General features: G+C 43.6%; 1 pseudogene; it reads right to left on the reverse strand.

The window, feature by feature from the left end:
* Positions 1-4,998: 4,998 nt before the first annotated feature.
* Positions 4,999-5,116, reverse strand: LOC126191917 (5S ribosomal RNA; annotated as a pseudogene).
* Between the last annotated feature and the right edge of the window lie 19,604 nt (positions 5,117-24,720).

Genomic DNA, 24,720 nt, shown 5'->3' on the forward strand with positions numbered 1-24,720 from the left:
GACAATTATGTTATATTTAGTATTTCGATTTGTGGAACAATATCTGTGTCAGCGAGTTCTGAAACCGCCACAGAAAAGAATTAGTAAAGAAAAACTCAGAGATTTCATGACAATCAGCCATTGTATAAATAGTAGTGTAAGAATAATAATTTCATTGCCGTCTTCTTGGAGTCATGTAGAGAGGAGGAACCTGCGACGCTGTGTTTAACGCATAGGTAGCTTTCATTTGTCAAAACTGTAAGCAAATGGTTCAAATGGCTCTGAGCACTATGGGACTTAACGTCTATGGTCATCAGTCCCCTAGAACCTAGAACTACTTAAACCTAACTAACCTAAGGACAGCACACAACACCCAGTCATCACGAGGCAGAGAAAATCCCTGACCCCGCCGGGAATCGAACCCGGGAACCCGAAAATTGTAAGCAGGACGCCATTAGGCGCTGATTATAAAGGAATGTGTGTGAACTTGTTATTATTCAAGTTTAATGAGAACTCGCATGGTATTATTAGAAAGCTTGCCTGGTATTTTACTCACTTATTTAAGACATTTTAAGCTTTTTTAGCAGTGTTCGTGATGCAGAGCTGCGACACGGCGGAAAGAGCCGCCGCATATTCAAATCTGATGATAAGGGCAATCATACCGCAATAAGCGGTCAGGTAAAAGTGAATTTAAAATTATTTCTTACAGCAGTTCGAGATCGGAGTACAAAGCAGCAGATTTTACGTTGTGTTTCACAGGCGGACGCGGGCTGTTAATATTGTAAACTTTAACAGTGTCAAAGTTAAAATACTTTCATGTTTCAAAGGGAAACCTTGCTAAGCAAAAGTTATGGAATGGTAAAAGTTATAGAAAAATCATTTTTTTGGTTAATAATGATAGTGTCATGCTCTAGTGTTAGCTGTGGCACTGATTAATAATTAATGTTGACGAAAAATCCACTGCAAGTTTGGAGGTTCTTTAAGCATTCCGTATGGTAACTTCATTATTTCTGATAACAGAAATAATTTCAGAACATTTTTACGATGGTTGTAACAGAGATGGATATGTTGTGCATTCTACTGAGTTACAGTAACAAAACTGTTCATTTAATAAGAAGCCAGTTCCAGTATTATAATAATTAATCTCATTTGTTTGCAACATACAATTAACCAAAGTAACGAGCGTACAGAAATAAATTGCGCGAAACTACACACCTTCACTCAATTCCGAGAAAGTATTTAGTTTCTCCCAAAACTTTATACTGTAGAACTCCCCAACTTTGTAAGAATTTATGAGGTTTTTAAAATTAATAATTAATATACCATGTGGAAGGCTGAGGATTTTACTCGACATAGCTACACATCTTTCCTTTTGAATTATGACTTTTCACAAAACTATCTCTTTTAGGAAGTAATGAGGAATTTCTTTTGTGTGTCACATTGTTGGGAGCGCAAGTTGCCCAACTATGTGACGCTCCCGATTCTACACAGAAAACTCATCCATGGTGGATGTGTCACATTGTTGTAGTGCCTTTATTGGAAACTACACATTCTGCTTGCTACAAATTGTCAATTTTTACTCACAACACTTCATGAAATAAACTGTTGGGTACTAATCTTCAAAACAAATCCTACAGTTCTTGTACGTATAGGAAAGTAAGCACACACACAAAACACACACACACACACACACAGAGACACACATTCATAAAAGAAAGGGAATTTAATAATGAAATTCACCGTTTCAGGTCTGTAACATAGACACATTGTGCGATATCTCATGGTAGATCCATTCGGCGAACAATTTGCTGCCTTACACCAAACATGGTCAAGAAGATGGGACCACGTCCCCAGTTTTCCTGTTTTGGACATGACAAAGGTGCTTCTCCTATCTCGGCGTATAACCCTCCTACCTCTCCGGCTAATTAGGCTTCCCTATATTACCGTGTAACTAAAGTCCCTAACCAGTGGCGAAAAGGCACCTACTCCGAAGAATACTGTAAAACCGAGAGAAGTAGATGAAGTTATACCCGAACCGCCTCTGCTCAGTACTTTAGTAATGACGTTTACCAAACGCAATTAGGTTAACTTTATATATTTTCATTACGTAAACTAATTTTTAATTGCCAGTAGTTAGTGGAAAATTTGTAAAAAAGGGGTTTCTTATTACGTCATTAATGAAACTAACCAATGGCTCCAGTTCCTCTCCGGAACAAGAATAATGAAATTGAAACCGAACTTTATACTCCTAAGCAATCTTACGTAAGAATAATTACTGGCGTCATTACATAGGAACAGTACCTAACACACACTTTCAATTACTTCACACCACACATGTCACAGTAGTCAGATAATAATCAAATAGCGAACATATACAACATATTATATTAATTTTCAAAGATCAATTAAAGTAAGATTGTTTACTGGCTGTGGACAGAAACTTTTTGTTACGTTACTCACCGTAATACTGACTGTCGTAATTGTAGGAAGCAGAAAGATTGTTTGAATTTACTCATTGGTAAGGACTGTAATTTATCTAGCAGTTACTCTGATATTTCTTTGTAATAAAAGTTATAAATTATGCCACAAGGTATAAAAATTAAAAACTGTGCTTTGACAGTGAAATTCAGTGTCAAAGTTACGTAAATTTTTATTGCCAACTTTTTACTATGAAAATTTTCTATTTTTAACAAATGAATTAACACTGGCTTTTGAATCATTCTATTTCTGACATTATTCATATTAAAGCCAAAGATTTCATTATTACGTAATTGTCCAAATGTTGGAAACATTAGGTTTTGATAATCTAGTAATTTAATGTTCACTTCATTTTCATTTCATTTTCTGGTTATCTCAGTTCGTAAAAAGGGATAGGGTGGATACTACTTAGATAACGACTTAGGCAAATTATTTACATGGCAATATGCACGAAAACAATGTTATTTAAGCAATAAATTTCTAACTATGCTGGTCAGCCTATTATACTTATGGTTAAAAAAAGTCTAGATCTTACTTCACTTCATGATGCTGTTGGTTTGTCAAGCGGCTTCATTTGGCGGTCAAATAGGGCACAGGTTGTTCTTCTTGACACACCATAGCCAATAACAGGGGCCCACAGTACTCTTCATCTTATGTGAATTACTCTTGCTGCATTTGTACTGTCTCCAATAAACCCCATACACATGGCTTGCCCATATTAAACACCCCCAAAACAACCATTTCAGTTCTCACTGCTCCGCACTTCGGATACAGACATTTTATCTCGGCACTTTTGCATAGCCACACCGGTGTATACAAACTTTCAACGACAACAACAGTCTTCTCGCGACTCCGAACTGTTACTTTTTTGGCGCGCTCGCACGCCCAGCGATAATGCGTATACAATTTATTATACTCTTTGACAATAGCTTTTCTCTGACTAGGCTAGCGTGTCTACTTAGAAAATGTTGACATTTCATGCGTATTCATTTTCGTAAATCACAAATAGTATTTGGAACTCGACAACATATCAACAAGAATAATATTCAGCACAATTAATAAAACAATCTTCGTAAAACACGTAGAAAATGTATAATCATCCACAGAGTTTTGGTGTTATGGCAGGCGTGAACCGTGTCTTTTATTAGGCTGAAGAGCTGCGGTGCTTCTATCCTTCACGTCATTCATGATCTTTTGAAAAATTTCGATCAATAACGGCCGGCTTCCCATATTTCTACTACTCGCTACACGCCAGAAGCCATTTTTGTAACAGTGAACACGAAAATACATTTCTTAAATGTCGAAGAATAAAAACCCGGTGTCAACTCGAAGGGTACCTAACTTCAATTTTTCATTTAAACGGCCACAAAACATGAACGGAGAAACAATTCAACCTCCCAAAGGTCGCATTCTGTAGTTGACATTTTTGTGATGAACATACAAACTTGACAGATTTCTCAGGACACTTGGAATAGCGAAGTCAGGAGAGACTATATCAATAATGTTAACACACGAACAACTCACAATGGATTTTGTAAACTTGTAGAAATTTATGGTTGGGATAGGCACCATGTGGAATGATTTGCTGCCACTTCCTGATTTTTTTTTCCGGAACCTCACCTGACCAACACAGCCGCTAGAGAGCTCTGTTTGTAAAAACCGTGCCGAGAGTGCCACATAGTCGGGAGCCTATCACATAGTTGGGGAGTTTTCCGGTACCACCCCATATTTAAAAAAAAATCTGTTTCGCTAATATTGTAGCCCGATATATGTCAACGACTAAGTTTTAGATTTCCAATGCGTTGTCTTATAGCTTCCTTGCTATTCAGGTTGTTGTTCTGCTGCTTAGGTATTTTCCACTCCACCGACATTTTTTGTACATATAACAAATACCAGAAAAGTTACAACTATGCCATGACAGTAAAGCTTACTTCCAATGTGTACAAAACATTTAAAGGTGTCCTCTCATAAAATAAAGTGATGCGATTTTTTGAATGTTGCTCGAGAGTTGGGAGACATCACATTGATGATAGCAGAGTACGCTGTCTCGAATAGAATTCCGTTACCTGTTAAATCAAACTCTTGTAAAAGTCAGGCTTAGAAGTCTTCGGTGAGAAGCGGAAAAGCTTGGTGACGCAGGACCGTAACAATATTACATTGCAAGTAAATAAATGATTTGAATGACAATATCGATGATAATCGGACTTAGTGAAAGAAAATTAGAATACAGGCTCGATTTCTGAAAATGTAAACGCACATTCGATAGCGCTCTAACGGTATGCCATCACTGCAGCACGAGACAGATCATTTCCAACGACTTAACTGTAAACATGTAAAAATCACTACGACTCCTGGCCACAAGTGGCCTATCGGAACCATCCGACCACCGTGTCATACTCAGCTGCGGAGGCGGATAGGAGGGGCGTGTGGTCAGTACACCGCTCTCCCGATCGTTATGATGGTTTTCTTGGACCGGAGCCGCTACTATTCGGTCTAGTAGTTCCTCAGTTGGCATCACGAGGGAGAGTGCACCCCGAAAAATGGCAACAACACATGGCGGCCTGGATGGTCACCCATCCAAGTGCTGGGCACACCCAACAGCCCTTAACTTCGGTGATCTGACGGGAACCGGTGTATCCACTGCGGGAAGGCTGTTGCCAAACATATAAATGGTTCGCATAAGTGGTTCGCAATTAATAGGACATGATCATGACGGTTATAGGAAAGAAAGAGACAAACGGAATTTCGATTAGTTATATTACAAAATTAAATACACAACCTACTTCTCTGCGCGTCCATTCCAGAGCACGGAAAAAAAAGAAGGTTGATTTACGCACCTTACATAGATTCTATCATATACACTAGCGATGCAGTTCCTGGAGGACGTTCATGTCCTGACTGAACACAGCATGTCATTCTCAATGGGGTGTGCCGCAGGGGAGTGTCGTAGGATCGTTGCTATTCACAGTATATGTAAATGACCTTGTGGATAATATCGGAAGTTCACTGAGGTTTTTTGCGGATAATGCTGTAGTATATCGAGAGGTTGTAACAATGGAAAATTGAACTGAATTGCAGGAGGACCTGCAACTAATTGACGCATGGTGCAGGAAATGCCAATTGAATCTCAATGTAGACCAGTGTAATGTGCTGCGAATACATTTAGCTACAATATAGCAGATCAGCAACTGGAGCACTTAATTCCATAAATTATCGGGGAGTAGTCATTAGTAGTGATTTAAAATGGAATGATTATATAAAGTTGATCGTCGGTGAAGCAGATGCAGCCGACCGGAGTGGCCGAGCGGTTCTAGGCGCTACAGTCTCGAACCGCGCGATCGCTACGGTTGCAGGTTCGAATCCTGCCTCGGGCATTGATGTGTGTGATGTCCTTAGGTTAGTTAGGTTTGAGTAGTTCTGTTCTAGGGGATTGATGACCTCAGAAGTTAAGTCCCATAGTGCTCAGAGCCATTTGAAGCAGATGCTAGACTGAGATTCATTGGAAGAATCCTAAGGAAATGCAAGTAACTAAAATAAAGGGAGTACGTTACGGTACACTTGTTCGCCCACTGCTTGTATACTGCTCACCGGTGTGGGATCCTTACCAGACAGGGTTGATAGAAGAGATAGAGAAGATCCAACGGAGAGCAGCGCGCTTCGTGACAGGATCATTTAGTAAACGCGAAAGCGTTACGGAGATGACAGGTAAACTCCAGTGGAATACTCTGCAAGAGAGACGCTCAGTAGCTCGGTGCGGGCTTTTGTTGAAGTTTCCAAAACATACCTTCACCGAGGAGTCAAGCAGTATATTGCTCCCTCCTACGTATGACTCGCGAAGAGACCATGAGGATAAAATCAGAGAGATCAGAGCCCACACATAGGCATACTGACAATGTTCTTTCAACGAACAATACGAGACTGGAATAGAAGGGAGAACCGATAGAGTTACTCAAGGTACCCTCCGCCACACAACGTCAGGTGGCTTGCGGAGTGTAGATGTAGATGTAGAAGAAGACTTTAAATAATGAATCTTACAATAATTCATGTTTTATGGCTCCGGCCCACATTTTCCTGTTACAGGCGCTCGCTCCTTAGGCTCCGTTGATTACGGAAGCACTCATCATACGGGTGCCAACAACTTGCCCAAATTCGAATTCACTTAGCTGTGATGTAATGCACTCGCAATCACACAGTACACTGTTCTGTCCACGACTGACACTCGCAACGTATTGAGGACGTTGCACAGGTGGCGTTCGTCATCAAATACAACAGCTCAACCTGGAGAGTTGTCCAGAACCTGCATTTAAGTTCAAACATGAATCTTTCGCGTTGGTTCCATGTTTTTGTCCAGCCGCTGTTGATATCTGCAGTCCTGGTACACGCTGACATACCCGCACCAAGGAACCGAAGCAAGCCACTAGCGGAACCAAAAGTAAAAGATGGAGCACATTGATAAAGTGTAGGAAGGTGCGATAACTCGTTTTCTGCGTTTAAAGGAAAACAACGCAACAACAATCCAAGTTGAATTGGTGGAGGTGTACGGGTGCAGGGTACAGTTACACTGAAGCCCCAAAGAAACTGGTATACACATGCGTCTATATATGTGCCTATATAAGATAACAAGCGTGTGGTGCAGTTGCAAGATCGGTTGCTGTTGCTACAATGGCACGTTATTAACATTTAAGTTTTGCACGTAGTGTTGTAGTCGGCGCACGAGCAATGGGACACTGCATTTCCGAAGTAGCGATGAAGTGGGGATTTCCCCGTACGAACATTTCACGAGTCTACCGCGAATATCAGGAATATGGTAAAATATCAAATCATCGACATCGCTGCTGCCGGAAAAAGATCCTGCAAGAATGGGACCAACGACGACTGAAGACAATCGTTCAACGTGACAGAAGTGCAACTTTTCCGCAAATTGCTGCAGATTTCATTGCTGGAACATCAACAAGTGTCAGCGTGTGAACCATTCGACAAAACATCATCGACAAGGGCTTTCGGAGTCAAAGGCCCACTAGTGTACCCTTGATGACTGCACAACACAAAGCTTTACGCTTCGCCTGGGCGCGTCAACACCGACATTCAACTGTTGATGACTGGAAACATGATGCCTGGTCGGACGAGTCTCGTTTCGAATTGCATTGAGCGGATGCACGTGTGCGAGTATGGAGACAACCTCATCAATCCATGGATCCTGCATGTCAGCAGGGTACTGTTCAAGCTCGTGGAAGCTCTTTCATGATGTGGGGCGTATACAGTTGGAGTGATATGAGACCCCTTATACGTCTAGATACGACTGAGACAGGTAACATGTGCGTAAGCATCCTGTCTGATCACCTGCATCCATTCATGACAATTATGTATTTCGACGAACTTGGGCAATTCCAGCAGTACAATGCGACACCCCACACGTCCAGAATTGCTACAGAGTGGCTCTAGGAACACTCTTCTAAGTTTAAACACTTCCGACAGCCACCAAATTCCCCAGACATGAATGTTATTGAGCATACCTGGGATGCCTTGCAACGGGCTGTTCAGAAGAGATCTGCACCCGCTCGTACTGTTAGGGATTTATAGACAGCCCTGCTGGATTCATGGTGTCAATTCCCTCCAGCACCACTTCAGGCATTAGTCGAGTCCATGCCACGTCGTGTTGCGGCACTTCTGCGTACTTGTGGGGGCTATACACAACATTAGGCAGGTGTACCAGTTTCTTCGGCTCTTCAGTGTATATGACAGAGTGATGTGGCGGTGAAGCTTCCAGCGTGGTCGAACTAGTAGAATGACCAAAAGCAAAGCGACAGACGGTCTCTCTGTGAGGAAACGGGAACGGCAAGAGAAGTGTGCATGGGGGGTAAGGGGGGTTCCGCAGCTCGTGGTCGTGCGGTAGCGTTCTCGCTTCCCACGCCCGGGTTCCCGGGTTCGATTCCCGGCGGGGTCAGGGATTTTCTCTGCCTCGTGATGACTGGGTGTTGTGTGATGTCCTTAGGTTAGTTAGGTTTAAGTAGTTCTAAGTTCTAGGGGACTGATGACCATAGATGTTAAGTCCCATAGTGCTCAGAGCCATTTGAACCATTTTTTTGATCACCTGCATCCATTCATGACAATTATGGATTTCGACGAACTTGGGCAATTCCAGCAGTAGAATGCGACACCCCACACGTCCAGAACTGCTACAGAGTGGCTCTAGGAACACTCTTCTAAGTTTAAGCACTTCCGACGGCCACCAAATTCCCCAGACATGAATGTTATTGAGCATACCTGGGATGCCTTGCAACGGGCTGTTCAGAAGAGATCTGCACCCGCTCGTACTGTTAGGGATATATAGACAGCCCTGCAGGATTCATGGTGTCAATTCCCTCCAGCACCACTTCAGGCATTAGTCGAGTCCATGCCACGTCGTGTTGCGGCACTTCTGCGTACTTGTGGGGGCTATACACAACATTAGGCAGGTGTACCAGTTTCTTCGGCTCTTCAGTGTATATGACAGAGTGATGTGGCGGTGAAGCTTCCAGCGTGGTCGAACTAGTAGAATGACCAAAAGCAAAGCGACAGACGGTCTCTCTGTGAGGAAACGGGAACGGCAAGAGAAGTGTGCATGGGGGGTAAGGGGGGTTCCGCAGCTCGTGGTCGTGCGGTAGCGTTCTCGCTTCCCACGCCCGGGTTCCCGGGTTCGATTCCCGGCGGGGTCAGGGATTTTCTCTGCCTCGTGATGACTGGGTGTTGTGTGATGTCCTTAGGTTAGTTAGGTTTAAGTAGTTCTAAGTTCTAGGGGACTGATGACCATAGATGTTAAGTCCCATAGTGCTCCGAGCCATTTGAACCATTTTTTTGATCACCTGCATCCATTCATGACAATTATGGATTTCGACGAACTTGGGCAATTCCAGCAGTACAATGCGACACCCCACACGTCCAGAATTGCTACAGAGTGGCTCTAGGAACACTCTTCTAAGTTTAAGCACTTCCGACGGCCACCAAATTCCCCAGACATGAATGTTATTGAGCATACCTGGGATGCCTTGCAACGGGCTGTTCAGAAGAGATCTGCACCCGCTCGTACTGTTAGGGATATATAGACAGCCCTGCAGGATTCATGGTGTCAATTCCCTCCAGCACCACTTCAGGCATTAGTCGAGTCCATGCCACGTCGTGTTGCGGCACTTCTGCGTACTTGTGGGGGCTATACACAACATTAGGCAGGTGTACCAGTTTCTTCGGCTCTTCAGTGTATATGACAGAGTGATGTGGCGGTGAAGCTTCCACCGTGGTCGAACTAGTAGAATGACCAAAAGCAAAGCGACAGACGGTCTCTCTGTGAGGAAACGGGAACGGCAAGAGAAGTGTGCATGGGGGGTAAGGGGGGTTCCGCAGATCGTGGTCGTGCGGTAGCGTTCTCGCTTCCCTCGCCCGGGTTCGATTCCCGGTGGGGTCAGGGATTTTCTCTGCCTCGTGATGACTGGGTGTTGTGTGCTGTCCTTAGGTTAGTTAGGTTTAAGTAGTTCTAAGTTCTAGGGGACTGATAACCGTAGATGTTAAGTCCCATAGTGCTCAGAGCCATTTTTTTGGTAAGGGGGGAATAAGGGGGCGGGGCGGGGGGGGGGGGGGAGCAAGTGCTTGAACAGCACCGTATCACAACCGAGGCGACATTGGAAAAAGTGAAAACCAGTGATGAATCAGTTTTCAGCAGCTTCCACATTTTTAACAAAACGAACGTCGTCGACCACTGTATTCCACTCTCGTGCAGGTTGAATCTGCTTTCATCAACATAGACTACTGCCCCGCCCCCCCCCCCCCCCCCCCCAATTCCATATTCCGAGTCAACCTCTGACGTTACCAGTCGAGCCGTCCACTTCGGCGCTGAGGCTTGAGTGGAAGATGTGTGTGCCCGTAGCCTCACTGCTAATAACCGTTTCGCAACACACTGTGCTGACACGTTTGGGCTCACAAGCTCTCTTATCTGTGCTGTGCCGGCCGTTGTCGCCGAGCGGTTCTAGGCGCTTCAATCTGGAACCGCGCGACTGCTAAGGTCGCAGGTTAGAATCCTGCCTCGGGCATGGATGTGTGTGATGTCCTTAGGTTAGTTAGGTTTAAGTAGTTCTAAGTTCTAGGGGACCGGTGACCTCAGCTGCTAAGTCCCATAGTACTCAGAGTCATTTCAACCATATTTTTTTATCTGTGCTGTCGCAGCTGTACGATCTGCTACTATTATCCTTACACTATGACGACCCTGTCGAACGTTTGTCACGCGCGGATTTCCAGAACACTGCGTTCGGGTACGTGAACGCTGATGCCAGCATCGTTGCTTAGCTGACACAGCACGTCCAGCTTCTGTGGCAATTCCCCGAAAGAACCGTCCCGCCACTCGGAAGGCAACAATTGATCCCTTTTCAAACTCGATCACTTAGCTGTCGGAAGCACGAGTGGCATGGCTGCCTGCTTGCTTCACTCGTTTGCATCGTACTGAGCCTTGTAGCTGTGAACGTTCCCTATTAAAGGATAGACACAAATGGCGCTCTTGTAGCTACACCACTACGCTCCATAACAGCGGACGACGTTGAACCCATTACCAGTACGTCTAATATCCACCAGGTGGCATATGCATTCTGTAATGTCTCTTGCAGCGGTCACTCCGAGATATTTTCAGAAATTTTATAAATTATATAACTCAGTACATATCTCGAAATATCTCTTCTTGCCGGCCGAAGTGGCCATGCGGTTCTAGGCGCTCCAGTCTGGAACCGCGAGACCGCTACGGTCGCAGGTTCGAATCCTGCCTCGTACATGGATGTGTGTGGTGTCCTTAGGTTAGTTAGGTTTAACTAGTTCTAAGTTCTAGGGGACTAATGACCTGCGAAGTTGAGTCCCATAGTGCTCAGAGCCATTTGAACCATATCTCTTCTTATCTTACCGATTATCAATGCAAAGTAGTTTCAAGCCCAATTATTCCTTGGAGCGTCCATTTACTCTATGGAATAGCTTCTCTGCTATCTATGTTTTCTCTTCTGAAAAGAATGAAGGAAGGTTTGCCGATTAGTCGTGAAAGAAGGAGGATGTATATGTAGGTATTGTTGAGCTAGTCGCCATCTTGATGAGATTCGGTATGAGAAGGAATTTAATACATGAACTAAACTAAAGTAAGTGTGTTCGCGTATTATTTAACTGATTATTATTGACAGTGTCTGCTTACTACGCTGTGTTGCACGGGATCAGTGGGGAACGTCTGATTTACACTGGACGAACCTGCCGTTTTGTATGCTCAAGATATCCAGTTACTTCAAATAAATAGGCTAACACGGTCTTACCAGCAGATCTCCGGTCTTCCCCATGTGATCACCGAAAGTTAATAATTATTACAAATGTTCCCAGGAGATCGACTGACAATTTTCGTCGCACCGAGACTTCGAAATTGCTTCACTGCCTTATGGAATTTAAGTTAAGCTCAATTTAATCAGGATAGAACAGTATTGAACTGTGTGAATGTGATAAGCCTGCTTTGTGAATGAAAATTCCCTTAACATACGCATATTTTTACTATCCTGATCAGTGAAGCTAAATCAGGCCGGTGTGAGAGAGGTTTTTAAATTTTAGATCCCACAAAAAATATTAAAAGTCATCAGATCAAAATCGTCTTCGCAGGTGTACTAATTCTCTTCCGGTAGTGTATATTGTAAACAGTAACGGTCCTACCATGCTTCATTACCGTAGTCCTCAAACCACCTTAACAAAGACACTATAGTAACGAGGCAGCAGCGGAAATGCGATACTGTTTCGGGCTAATCCAGAAGACTCCTTCATCCACATATTATCGTGGAATATTGCTGAGTTTATTACTATCATGCCGAGAGAAATCTGCAAAGCAAGCACTGGAAACATATGGATTTACCACTGCAGTCTCTCTCTCTCTCACTCTCTCTCTCTCTCTCTCTGTCTGTGTGTGTGTGTGTGTGAATTTCTAAGGGACCAAACTCCTGAGGTCATCGGTCCCTAGCCTTACACACTACTTAAACTAACCTATGTTTAGAACAACACACACACCCATGCCAGAGGGAGGACTCGAACCTCCGACGGAAGAGGCCGCGCAGTCAGTGACATGGCGCCTCTAACCACACGGCTACTCTGCGCGGCTACCACAGCAGAAAAAGTATTGACCCAACCATAATGAGGCTATGTAATGCTGTGTCTGTCTGAGGGCGACACACATACCGTGAAAAGCGAACGTGTATTTATGTCGCTCTCCGACGTCCTATACCTCAGTCAGCAAGACTCAACAGAAGACAACGCAGCTCTGGACGAAACGTTATGAACAAAGAAGTTTCAGGGACCAAGACAATACAATCCGAATGACTCGCCAGCAACTAAGACAATTGGTCGTGGAAGCCTTCGTTGTGTGATCAAACACATTTAGCCACAGCTCTCATGTATAGCCTGGAAAGCGGCTATTGAACGCTATGGAATGGAACCCTTTCACATGAGATGGCTGAACAATCCTTCGCCTTCTCTAGAACACGAACGCTACGCGACTCTGCCGTTCTCAACAACGGTGTGTCCCAGACCTTTTTGGTTAAACTGAATCAGGTGATAGTGGGTCCACAACCGGTTATACTCAGAAAGGAAGCCATTGACCGGAGCGCAAATCAATTGTGTTATTGGCATACGCTGCGTACACCGCATAACAAGAACGTAACTCGTAGTAGTTGGTTGAAGTGACAACAGCCAGTCTCAATGCATGCATGGCAATGGCGCAAGAAGTTCTATCGCATTCTCTCAAAGGCCTTTGGTGTCCGCTGTACAAGGAAACACCAGGCAGCTTGGACCCGAGAAAGTAAGTCTTCATCCGTTTCTACCAGGGCTTCATACACCAACGTCTTGACGTAACCGCAGAGGATAAAGTCTGGCCATGGGACAGAGCCTTCCCTTGCAATCCAACGATAAGGGTACGTGTTGTTGAGGTGCTGGAGGAAATAGGCAACGAACTAGGCTGGTGCACAGTCGTGATGAAACCAATCCTTTCACGGGCAACAAGGGGTACAATCTGCAAGAACTGTGGCAGCACATTTCGCAGGAAATCCAGGTACTGTGGATCACTCAAACGGGGGGAGGGGGGGGGGGGCGGCAGCAAATGAGGTCCTATTAGGTGACCTTGGACAATGAGTGCCCTTACGTTGACAGAGAATCGTTGCTGGTAGCCACCGAAGGGGATGGCGAAGGGACTGTCCTCACTCCAGACATGGCTGTTGCTGCTGTTGAAAACTCCGTCACGAGTGAATGACACTTTATCCGTTAATAACGCAAACAGTACGAAATTCCACACCACAGCACTGCGCTGGATAATCGTTTGACGGAAGTCAATGGGGGGCTCAGAATCCGTTGGTCCCAGCACGTGTAATACATGTTCCACCAGTACTTTTCACACTGTATCCTTCGATGTGTGCGCTTCATGGGCAAGTTGGCGAATGCTTATTGCTGGGTGGTCGGCCACACGATCCAACGCCATCTCCTCAAACTCTTGTGTTTGGAGATGTCTTGGTCGTATATCTGTAGCATGAACAGCCCCGCCTCTCTGAAGTTGGTACCTACAGAGATAAGCTTCTTCCAGTTACGACGACGCCTGTTACGAACGCGTTCTCTTTACATTCGTGCTGCTTTACGGACACTACATCCTGCCGCACCTTACGTTAATGCTCGTCTGCCTACTCCCGTGACGAGTGACTTGCGCCATGTACCATACACCTCACCACGGACACATCACAAGATATTTGATGCAATGGACAGCTGACGCCAGTGATAGTGGTGTGCGTGCGGCACAGGTTATCGCGCCGGTGCGATGCATGCGATCGTCACATGACACACGTGTTATGAGCTGAGTTGTGTACAGTATACTCGTTTATTGGTCAGCAGTATACGCTGTTTATCACTCGCTGCCTATTCAGGAGTGCAACAGACATCTGGGATCTTTGCGAAAGTGGCTCAGAAATGCATGCATTGTTGCCGCAGACGCGTTGAGACTGGCGGTCGTCGCTTTGTTGTTATGCGGTGTAAGCTGAGAATGTCCATAACACAATAAAAATATGCATCAGGTTACCTTCCACTCAGAAGACTGTTGCACTCAGCGACTGTTATATTGAGCCGGCCGGGGTGGCCGAGCGGTTCCAGGCGATACAGTATGGAACCGCGCGACCGCTATGGTCGCAGGTTCGAATCCTGCCTCGGGCATGGATGTGTGTGATGTCCGCAGGTTAGCTGGGTTTAAGTGGTTCTAAGTTCTAGGGGACTGATGACCTCAGAAGTCCCATAGTGCTCAGAGCCACTTTTTTGTTATATTGACTTGCAAATAATAGATTTCAGCTATCAGTCGTCCTTTTTAACGGTTTTTATTGGCAGATGTAGATTTCAGCTAGAAACTAGCCATTTTCAATGAACTATCATTTTTGATCAATGCATGTAATGCCTGTTGGTCGGGCTTCATCCACAGTTCAATTACATGCATTGATCAAAAATGATAGTGCATTGAGAATGGCTAGTTTCTAGCTGAAATCTAGATCTGCCAATAAAAGAAAATTTAAAATGGGCGACTGATAGCTGAAATCTATTATTTACAAGACAATAAATATGCATTTCAGACCATCGGTTCCCAGTCTCAATCTACTGGATTGTGGCGCTACTATCGCGTTTCAAATTGGCCCAAAACGTTTGAGACACCCTGTGGGTCTCCTTTACCCCAGTGCTACGTTTCGTCACCCAGTACCAACTTCAGTTGCTGCTTAACATGGGTGGCCATGGGTACATTTGGCCGCTTAGCGAATGATAAATTGCAATGACACGCCGCTCACCGTGTAAAAACCTCGAGCCCCAGATGCCGTCCTCCATATAAGTCGGCAACCCGCAATCAGCGCCGCCAATTCCAGATTGGCTCGCGCTATCTACCTCTGCTGCCCCTCCATTTGGGGTCAACGGTCGCGCGGCGCGCTACCCAATAAATCACGCAATTTATCTGCTGGCCGTGACGTATCGCAACGCTGTGCACCATCTGAATAATGCGTGTGTAGGTGCGAGGGAACGAGCCCGCGTGGCCGTGACCCCGATAAATCACCGCGGCGTGGCGCACGGGTCGCCTAACGTCTTGATCGGGCCGATGCTATCTGCGCAGGCGCACGATCCGGACCGCTCCCGTGCTGTTTGTGTAATGCCCCGCGATAGTCATCTCCCATTACATAGGCGACTGCATGCGCCCGCTGAAACTCGTGTCCCGGGTTCGCACCTCGGCTGCGCCGTCGTGATGGCGCTCCTGTGTCTCCCGTGTGGGGGTCTGTCTGGAGACGCCCTGTAGCTCTTGTCTCACGGGGTTCGCCTCTACTACTGCTGCTACGCTGTTGTCCCTCGACGCCAGGGCTTCACGGTAAACGTGCTCCGCGAGCAGGTGGTAAACGCAGCAGCGAGTACTGTACCCCCTCCATCGTTCCAGGGAGTAAGGTGACGAGCCGCTTGGAGACATCTGTAAAATAGGAAATCGATCCTGAGGGAAGTGCTTCGAGAAGTGAAGACTGTTTTTCTATTCTTTGACGCATTATCCTACAGATCAGTGACGTCAAGCAGCAGATCAGCACGAAAACTGAAGTGATATCAGGTGTTCCCCAGGGAAGCGTCCTGGGACCTCTGCTGTTCCTGATCTATATAAATGACCTGGGTGACAATCTGAGCAGTTCTCTTAGGTTGTTCGCAGATGATGCTGTAATTTACCGTCTAGTAAGGTCATCCGAAGACCAGTATCAGTTGCAAAGCGATTTAGAAAAGATTGCTGTATGCTGTGGCAGATGGCAGTTGACGCTAAAATAACGAAAAGTGTGAGGTGATCCACATGAGTTCCAAAAGAAATCCGTTGGAATTCGATTACTCGATAAATAGTACAATTCTCAAGGTTGTCAATTCATCTAAGTACCTGGGTGTTAAAATTACGAAGAACTTCAGTTGGAAAGACCACATAGATAATATTGTGGGGAAGGCGAGCCAAAGGTTGCGTTTCATTGGCAGGACACTTAGAAGATGCAACAAGTCCACTAAAGAGACAGATTACACTACACTCGTTCGTCCTCTGTTAGAATATTGCTGCGCGGTGTGGGATCCTCACCAGGTGGGATTGACGGAGGACATCGAAAGGGTGCAAAAAAGGGCAGCTCGTTTTGTATTATCACTTAATATGGGAGGGTGTGTGGCAGATGTGATACGCGAGTTGGGATGGAAATCATTAAAGCAAAGACGTTATTCGTCACGGCGAGATCTATTTACGAAATTTCAGTCACCAACTTTCTCTTCCGAATGCGAAAATATTTTGTTGAGCCCAACCTACATAGGTAGGAATGATGATCAAAATAAAATAAAAGAAATCAGAGATCGAACAGAATGGTTTAAGTGTTCGTTTTTCCCGCACGCTGCTCGGGAGTGGAATGTTAGAGAGATAGTATAATTGTGGTTCGATGAACCCTCTGCCAAGCACTTAAATGTGAATTGCAGAGTAATCATGTAGATGTAGAGGTAGAACTGGATATTGGAAACTTTTTCATTTTCTCTTTCAGTTGTGCACAAGTCCTGATATTTTTCCCCCAGCATGACTAGAGCTGAATCCGTATAGACATAAATTCCACGGCAAACCTATATTTTCTACAATTTTTTCAAAGTTGCTAAGGATGTCACATCCAGATGTGTGCCTCCGATGTCTACACTTTCACAGAGCGTTAAAGAATTTGCGACGACCTTTCACACGTTTTGTAAAATTTTCACCTTATAACACGTCCCCTTAGAAAAATTTAAGAATCACTGTGCTGGTAAACCTCTTACGTTGTTTGATTTTCAAACAGCTGAGCAAAACTGAACGTACTCAGACATTTCTCTCTTTACTTATTCTGATCTCAGACATTTCTCTCTTTACTTATTCTGATCATCACTAAACTGACAAACAATATTTTTTTTAGCGCAACGCAATCTGACTTTCAATAATCCCTACAAAAGAATGATCCAGACTAACAGTAACCTATACCTTTAATGAATCACTTACCTCACAAAAATCCTCGTTACTCGACCTACTGCAATACAGCGAGCGCCAATACTGCCAGCTAAACAAAAGATTCTAACTACCGAAGGCACTAACTACTGATAGACATAGTTAGCAAATAAAAGACTTTCATAGAGAACAAACTATATATTTACCTTAATAATGTTCAAAAGTCGTCATATATATACCTATCAATTCATAACATCCATCTTTACAAATTTACTTTTTCTGGCGTACACACGTCCAGATCGACCGTTCTCAAAACTCCGCCATCTCTCTCCCCGCATCCACCACTGCTGGCGGCTCACCTCCAACTGCGCAACGCTACGTGCTGTTCACATCCAACTGCCCAACACTACAATAGCGAATATTCCAACAATGTCAACCAGCTACAGACTGCTCACTAGAGATGTGTCGAACTCGTTCATTTCCGTGAACTACTTCATTCATTTCACTCTTTGCCGTGAAGCGTTCAAATGAACTAGTTCATTCATGAAGTACGGAAGCCTGGCGAAGTTGCCCAGTTCGCCGCTCAGCCGCGGCTGCGCTCGCTTCGCATCGCTCGTACAATAAAGATTCGTAATACTTCATAATTTTACCAACAGATAGCCGAACTATGCAGTAACGTGCACGCAACGTTTTACGCTCTTACAGCGTCTGAGTTAACTTAAATAGAGCATGGTCGAGGGGGACAAAGGAAAGATAAACAGAGGAGCCTGTCACATATAAAGAAGGTATTACATTTAATCTTGCTCGACATTTTCTCATGAAGCGCCCAAAAAAGTCTTTATCTGCCAAATTAAACATTATTTGTTGTATTCATGGACTGAAAACTAGGGCTACCAACGAATTGCAGTCCAATTTTATGTTCCTTTTAAAACTTAATCCAAAATAGAATGAGTATGTTTATCACTGTCACAAAGTCTATATATCTACGTTAAGTAATTATTCAGAAGTTTTCCTGTAGATTTTATTTTTGTTGAGAATAATAACCCTCCAGATTCAAAACGTAAACAGTCACCTGTAGTCATTGGTACGATTTCACGTAAAATCCCTCTTTCAGTATTATTAACAAACCTTTTATTTTCATGTTGGCTGGGCATGCTCACACAGCCAGCCTCTTCATTTGTATCTTTAATATTCATTTGTCTGCAAGCGCTGCCAACGGTAGGCTACCCGTAGACGCGATGTTTAACTGCACAAATAGTCACGGGTAATGATGTCAGCACTGTAGGAAGCAGCTGACGCTACATTCTCCTCGCCCCTCACCTCCCCAACCCCTCGTAAACCTATCGTTCCCCACAAACACCGCGCGATTCGTCGACAGGCAGTAGAGGGAGGACTGAAGTGAAGGGAGAAAGAGTGACGTAGCGCCGATGTAGTGGGAGAGGGAGAGGGAGAAGGGGAGAGAGTGAGTGAACTAGAAAAAAGTGTGGAGTGTGCTATCTGTGAAGAGTTTGAAGTACCAGTTCACTGAAATTGAGTGGTTAGTTCACACTTCACTGGAGTGAAGCGTTCATTTGAACGACTCATTCACGAGCTCCCCATCACTACTGCTCACGGCACAGTCAGTGATTTTCATACAGAGCGCTACGTGGCGTTACAGCATAAAAACCTAAACAGCCTACTTACATCCTGTTTTTTGCCATGTAAATATTTCACCTTCACTGTTCTGGAATAACACCATGTGTTTAACGTGAGAAGGTGATTGTCTTGTGAATCTGAGAGAAATTATCTGGAATACATTAGTATGGAGACGAAAACTTATTTGTGAAGATATTTTCGTGACTATATGGATGGAGAATGGATGGAGATAATTAATGGAGAATGGATGGAGATAATTAATAATATTCATGACTATTGTTCATCTGATCTATTTGTTTTCGTTTCGTCGCAAATAACGAAATTGGTTTAAATGTCCGTATTTTTTGTAATGAGTGTCTTACGTTTCACAGTCTTTTTTTTTATATATACAATAAGCAGAGTTCAATTTTTCGAGAACGCTTTTCTTTAAGGTAAAACCCTCCTCCATCATTATTAGTAAAGTTATAAATATTTCGTCGTGGGTGCACTGCGTCTTACGGCACACTCTGCCACAGATTGTTTCTGACAAGCAAAGAAAAATTTAGTAGTGAGAAGATTATTTTTCCTTAGCTGCTCTATTCGCTCATTTCAATTTGCGTTCGAGAAAGTCAATACACCAGACACAAAACAGCATGCAAATCCAGAGGTAAGTTACTTTTCTTTAAGAGCAGACTCACTTACCATTCTTGTGAGTAAGCAGTACGTGGTCAGAATTTTCAGGTGTTGTGGTAGGTAATCGGATTAATTTACTGTGAACAGTGAAGGTAATCTTAATCAGTTTTTATTTCCGAGTTGAGTAGTATTTTATTTTGTGGGTATTTCAAGTCAGACATTACTTTTCATACCACGATACTTTCATAACGTGCTTAACTATTGAATTTCAGTTAAACTGTTTTCATGAGTACACAAGCAGTTTCTTTTCGGATTTAATTAAATTCATTTTCATTATTTCTCATTCAGCATTTCACTAAGATTAAAATTTTGTTTCACAACACTGTTCACAAATGTATTATGGGCCCAGCCAACAGTAAGTATTGCTCAGCACTTAAATAGGATATCTTCAGGACTCGTCACACGAGGAGAAAGTTCTTAGCAAAGAACAATCTGTATCTCATATACAGATGAAATACATAGAGAGCTTCCAATTTTGCTTGATGGCCATGAACGTCGTCTCCTGTAACATGTGTAGGGATCATGACTGTCGTGTTTGATAACGGCACCCCACGAAATTGTTCGACCGAAAGTAGACACAGATGTTCAGTTGCAACTACAAAGTATACTTTCATTAAATTACTAGCCGTGAAAGGATGCAAGAACCTTAGTAAAAGTAGCACAGTCTTTTAGCTAATCCAAACGGCACACTCACTTCATTTTTCTCCCTCTTCTTTCTCTACAGAGGGATTTTCCTCTGAAATTTTATAATTTCTTGTACACGTTTAGGTCCTTCACATTTTGCGTTTATATGACGTGGTAAAATATGTAGTACCTCTAGACAATGATCTTCCTGAAAGTATTCAGCGGCTCACGAGACACTAAACGTTTTGCGAACCTATATTTTTGTGTAAAATGATAAGATTCCTCTGACTGCGTATTGAAGTGAGAATACATTGTTGTTTTTACGCAATGCCGACTCGCCATTGGTGTTATCACACGTCACGTCCCGGCTGTCAAAAGTGATCTTCCCCTATTACACAGTTGGCTCTTCCCCCCTGTTCTCTCGAGCACAAGATGAGCGCGCATTTTTCTCACTTCCCACCACGCGGCAACCGCTCTGCTCTCGAGCAAGAACACGAGGAGGCGTGAGTGCTCACGCTCAAAATCAGACTGCTCTTGGAAGAAGCGCAAATGCCTCTCTACATTCAGCGCCAGGAGAGAGTACATGTTACGGTTTCGTACCATCCCAATCGCGTGTAGCGGGCGGATGTAATGGATGAATGCCTCTGTGCGCTCTGTGATTACTCCAGCCTTGTTTTCGCTAAGTCTACAAGAGTTATACCTAGTGCTTCACATGAATCGTCTTTTACTTTATTCTCAGCCATTAGCAAGTCACTTTGTGTAAGAGACTCAACAAATCAGAATATCAGTTTATGGCTGCACTCGCACAGTCCTTGCATCAGAAAATAGAACAACGTACAGAATCAACTGGGTCTTTTTAAGGGAATGTAACCAACCTACATAATTAGCGTATTACTACAGAGAGCTTCTGAACCATTGAATGGACTATCAGATGAAAGTGCTACATCTACCTTTTTCCTCAACCTGCACTTAACTGAAGCCATCCTATAAGTAGAAGTCTAGCAATGCCAATTCAGTGTTTTTTTATTGCTGTATATATTTTTTCTCATTAATCTAAAAGAAGTATGTTTGTTGTCAGTCATCATGATAGGTTATTATCACTTGTAATCGACTACTACGCGCTCTGTGTGTCCTTAAAAACTTTTTTAGTCACAGAGCAATGTGCGGCAGTGGTCAGCACACTGCTCTCGCATTCGAGAGGAAGACGGTTCAAATTCGCCTTACACCAACCTGGTTTAGGCAACCTACATAATTAGTGTATTAGTATAGAGAGCATCTAAACCATTGAATGGACTGTCAGTGGAAAGTGCTACATCTACCTCGTCCGTGGTTTTCCTGAAGGCGTTCCCGGTAAATGCCGGGATGGTTCCTTTGAAATGGCGCGCGTGGCATATTTCGTTCCCCATCCTTGTAATAATCCGATCTTGTTGTCCACGTGACACAAAACTCTAAATTTCCTTCTCTTCATTTTTAGTCACCCATGAACCATGGACCTTGCCGTTGGTGGGGAGGCTTGCGTGCCTCAGCGATACAGATGGCCGTACCGTAGGTGCAACCACAACGGAGGGGTATCTGTTGAGAGGCCAGACAAACATGTGGTTCCTGAAGAGGGGCAGCAGCCTTTTCAGTAGTTGCATGGACAACAGTCTGGATGATTGACTGATCTGACCTTGTAACATTAACCAAAACGGCCTTGCTGTGCTGGTACTGCGAACGGCTGAAAGCAATGGGAAACTACAGCCGTAATTTTTCCCGAGGGTATGCAGCTTTACTGTATGGTTAAATGATGATGGCGTCCTCTTGGGTAAAATATTCCGGAGGTAAAATAGTCCCCCATTCGGATCTCCGGGCGGGGACTATGCAAGAGGACGTCGTTATCAGGAGAAAGAAAACTGGCATTCTACGGATCGGAGCGTGGAATGTCAGATCCCTTAATCGGGCAGGTAGGTTAAAAAATTTAAAAAGGGAAATGGAAAGGTTAAAGTTAGATATAGTGGGAATTAGTGAAGTTCGGTGGCAGGAGGAACAAGACTTTTGGTCAGGTGATTACAGGGTTATAAATACAAAGTCAAATAGGGGTAATGCAGGAGTAGGTTTAATAATGAATAAAAAAATAGGAGTGCGGGTTAGCTACTACAAACAGCATAGTGAACGCATTATTGTGGCCAACATAGACAGAAAGCCCATGCCTACTACAGTAGTACAAGTTTATATGCCAACTAGCTCTGCAGATGATGAAGAAATAGATGAAATGTATGACGAGATAAAAGAAATTATTCAGGTAGTGAAGGGAGACGAAAATTTAATAGTCATGGGTGACTGGAATTCGTCAGTAGGCAAAGGGAGAGAAGGAAACATAGTAGGTGAATATGGATTGGGGGGAAGAAATGAAAGAGGAAGCCGCCTTGTAGAATTTTGCACAGAGCATAACTTAATCATAGTAACACTTGGTTCAAGAATCATAAAAGAAGGTTGTATACCTGGAAGAATCCTGGAGATACTAAAAGGTATCAGATAGATTATATAATGGTAAGACAGAGATTTAGGAACTAGGTTTTAAATTGTAAGACATTTCCAGGGGCAGATTTGGATTCTGACCACAATCTATTGGTTATGAACTGCAGATTGAAACTGAAGAAACTGCAAAAAGGTGGGAATTTAAGGAGATGGGACCTGGATAAACTGAAAGAACCAGAGGTTGTAGAGAGTTTCAGGGAGAGTATAAGGGAACAATTGACAGGAATGGGGGAAAGAAATACAGTAGAAGATGGCAACCCAGTTCTAAGCAAAGAAGGGAAGGCAGAAAGGTGGAAGGAGTATACAGAGGGTTTATACAAGGGCGATGTACTTGAGGACAATATTATGGAAATGGAAGAGGATGTAGATGAAGATGAAATGGGAGATAAGATACTGCGTGAAGAGTTTGACAGAGCACTGAAAGACCTGAGTCGAAACAAGGCCCCGGGAGTAGACAACATTCCATTAGAACTACTGATGGCCTTGGGAGAGCCAGTCATGACAAAACTCTACCATCTGGTAAGCAAGATATATCAGACAGGCGAAATACCCACAGACTTCAAGAAGAATATAATAATTCCAATCCCAAAGAACGCAGGTGTTGACAGATGTGAAAATTACCGAACTATCAGTTTAATAAGTCACAGCTGCAAAATACTAATGCGAATTCTTTACAGACGAATGGAAAAACTGGTAGAAGCGGACCTCGGGGAAGATCAGTTTGGATTCCGTAGAAATGTTGGAACACGTGAGGCAATACTAACCTTACGACTTATCTTAGAAGAAAGATTAAGAAAAGGTAAACCTACGTTTCTAGCATTTGTAGACTTAGAGAAAGCTTTTGACAATGTTAACTGGAATACTCTCTTTCAAATTCTGTAGGTGGCAGGGGTAAAATACAAGGAGCGAAAGGCTATTTACAATTTGTACAGAAACCAGATGGCAGTTATAAGAGTCGAGCGCCATGAAAGGGAAGCAGTGGTTGGGAAAGGAGTGAGACAGGGTTGTAGCCTCTCCCCGATGTTATTCAATCCGTATATTGAGCAAGCAGTAAAGGAAAGAAAAGAAAAATTCGGAGTAGGTATTAAAATTCATGGAGGAGAAGTAAAAACTTTGAGGTTCGCCGATGACATTGTAATTCTGTCAGAGACAGCAAAGGACTTGGAAGAGCAGTTGAACGGAATGGACAGTGTCTTGAAAGGAGGATATAAGATGAACATCAACAAAAACAAAACGAGGATAATGGAATGTAGTCAAATTAAATCGGGTGATGCTGAGGGGATTAGATTAGGAAATGAGACACGCAAAGTAGTAAAGGAGTTTTGCTGTTTAGGGAGTAAAATAACTGATGATGGTCGAAGTAGAGAGGATATAAAATGTAGACTGGCAATGGCAAGGAAATCGTTTCTGAAGAAGAGAAATTTGTTAACATCTAGTATAGATTTAAGTGTCAGGAAGTCGTTTCTGAAAGTATTTATATGGAGTGTAGCCATGTATGGAAGTGAAACATGGACGGTAACCAGTTTGGACAAGAAGAGAATAGAAGCTTTCGAAATGTGGTGCTACAGAAGAATGCTGAAGATAAGGTGGGTAGATCACATAACTAATGAGGAGGTATTGAATAGGATTGGGGAGAAGAGAAGTTTGTGGCGCAACTTGACTATAAGAAGGGATCGGTTAGTAGGACATGTTTTGAGGCATCAAGGGATCACAAATTTAGCATTGGAGGGCAGCGTGGAGGGTAAAAATCGTAGAGGGAGACCAAGAGATCAATACACTAAGCAGATTCAGAAGGATGTAGGTTGCAGTAGATA

This window comes from Schistocerca nitens, chromosome 6 (assembly GCF_023898315.1).
Source record: "Schistocerca nitens isolate TAMUIC-IGC-003100 chromosome 6, iqSchNite1.1, whole genome shotgun sequence".
In the NCBI taxonomy this organism is placed as follows: Eukaryota; Metazoa; Arthropoda; class Insecta; order Orthoptera; family Acrididae; genus Schistocerca; species Schistocerca nitens.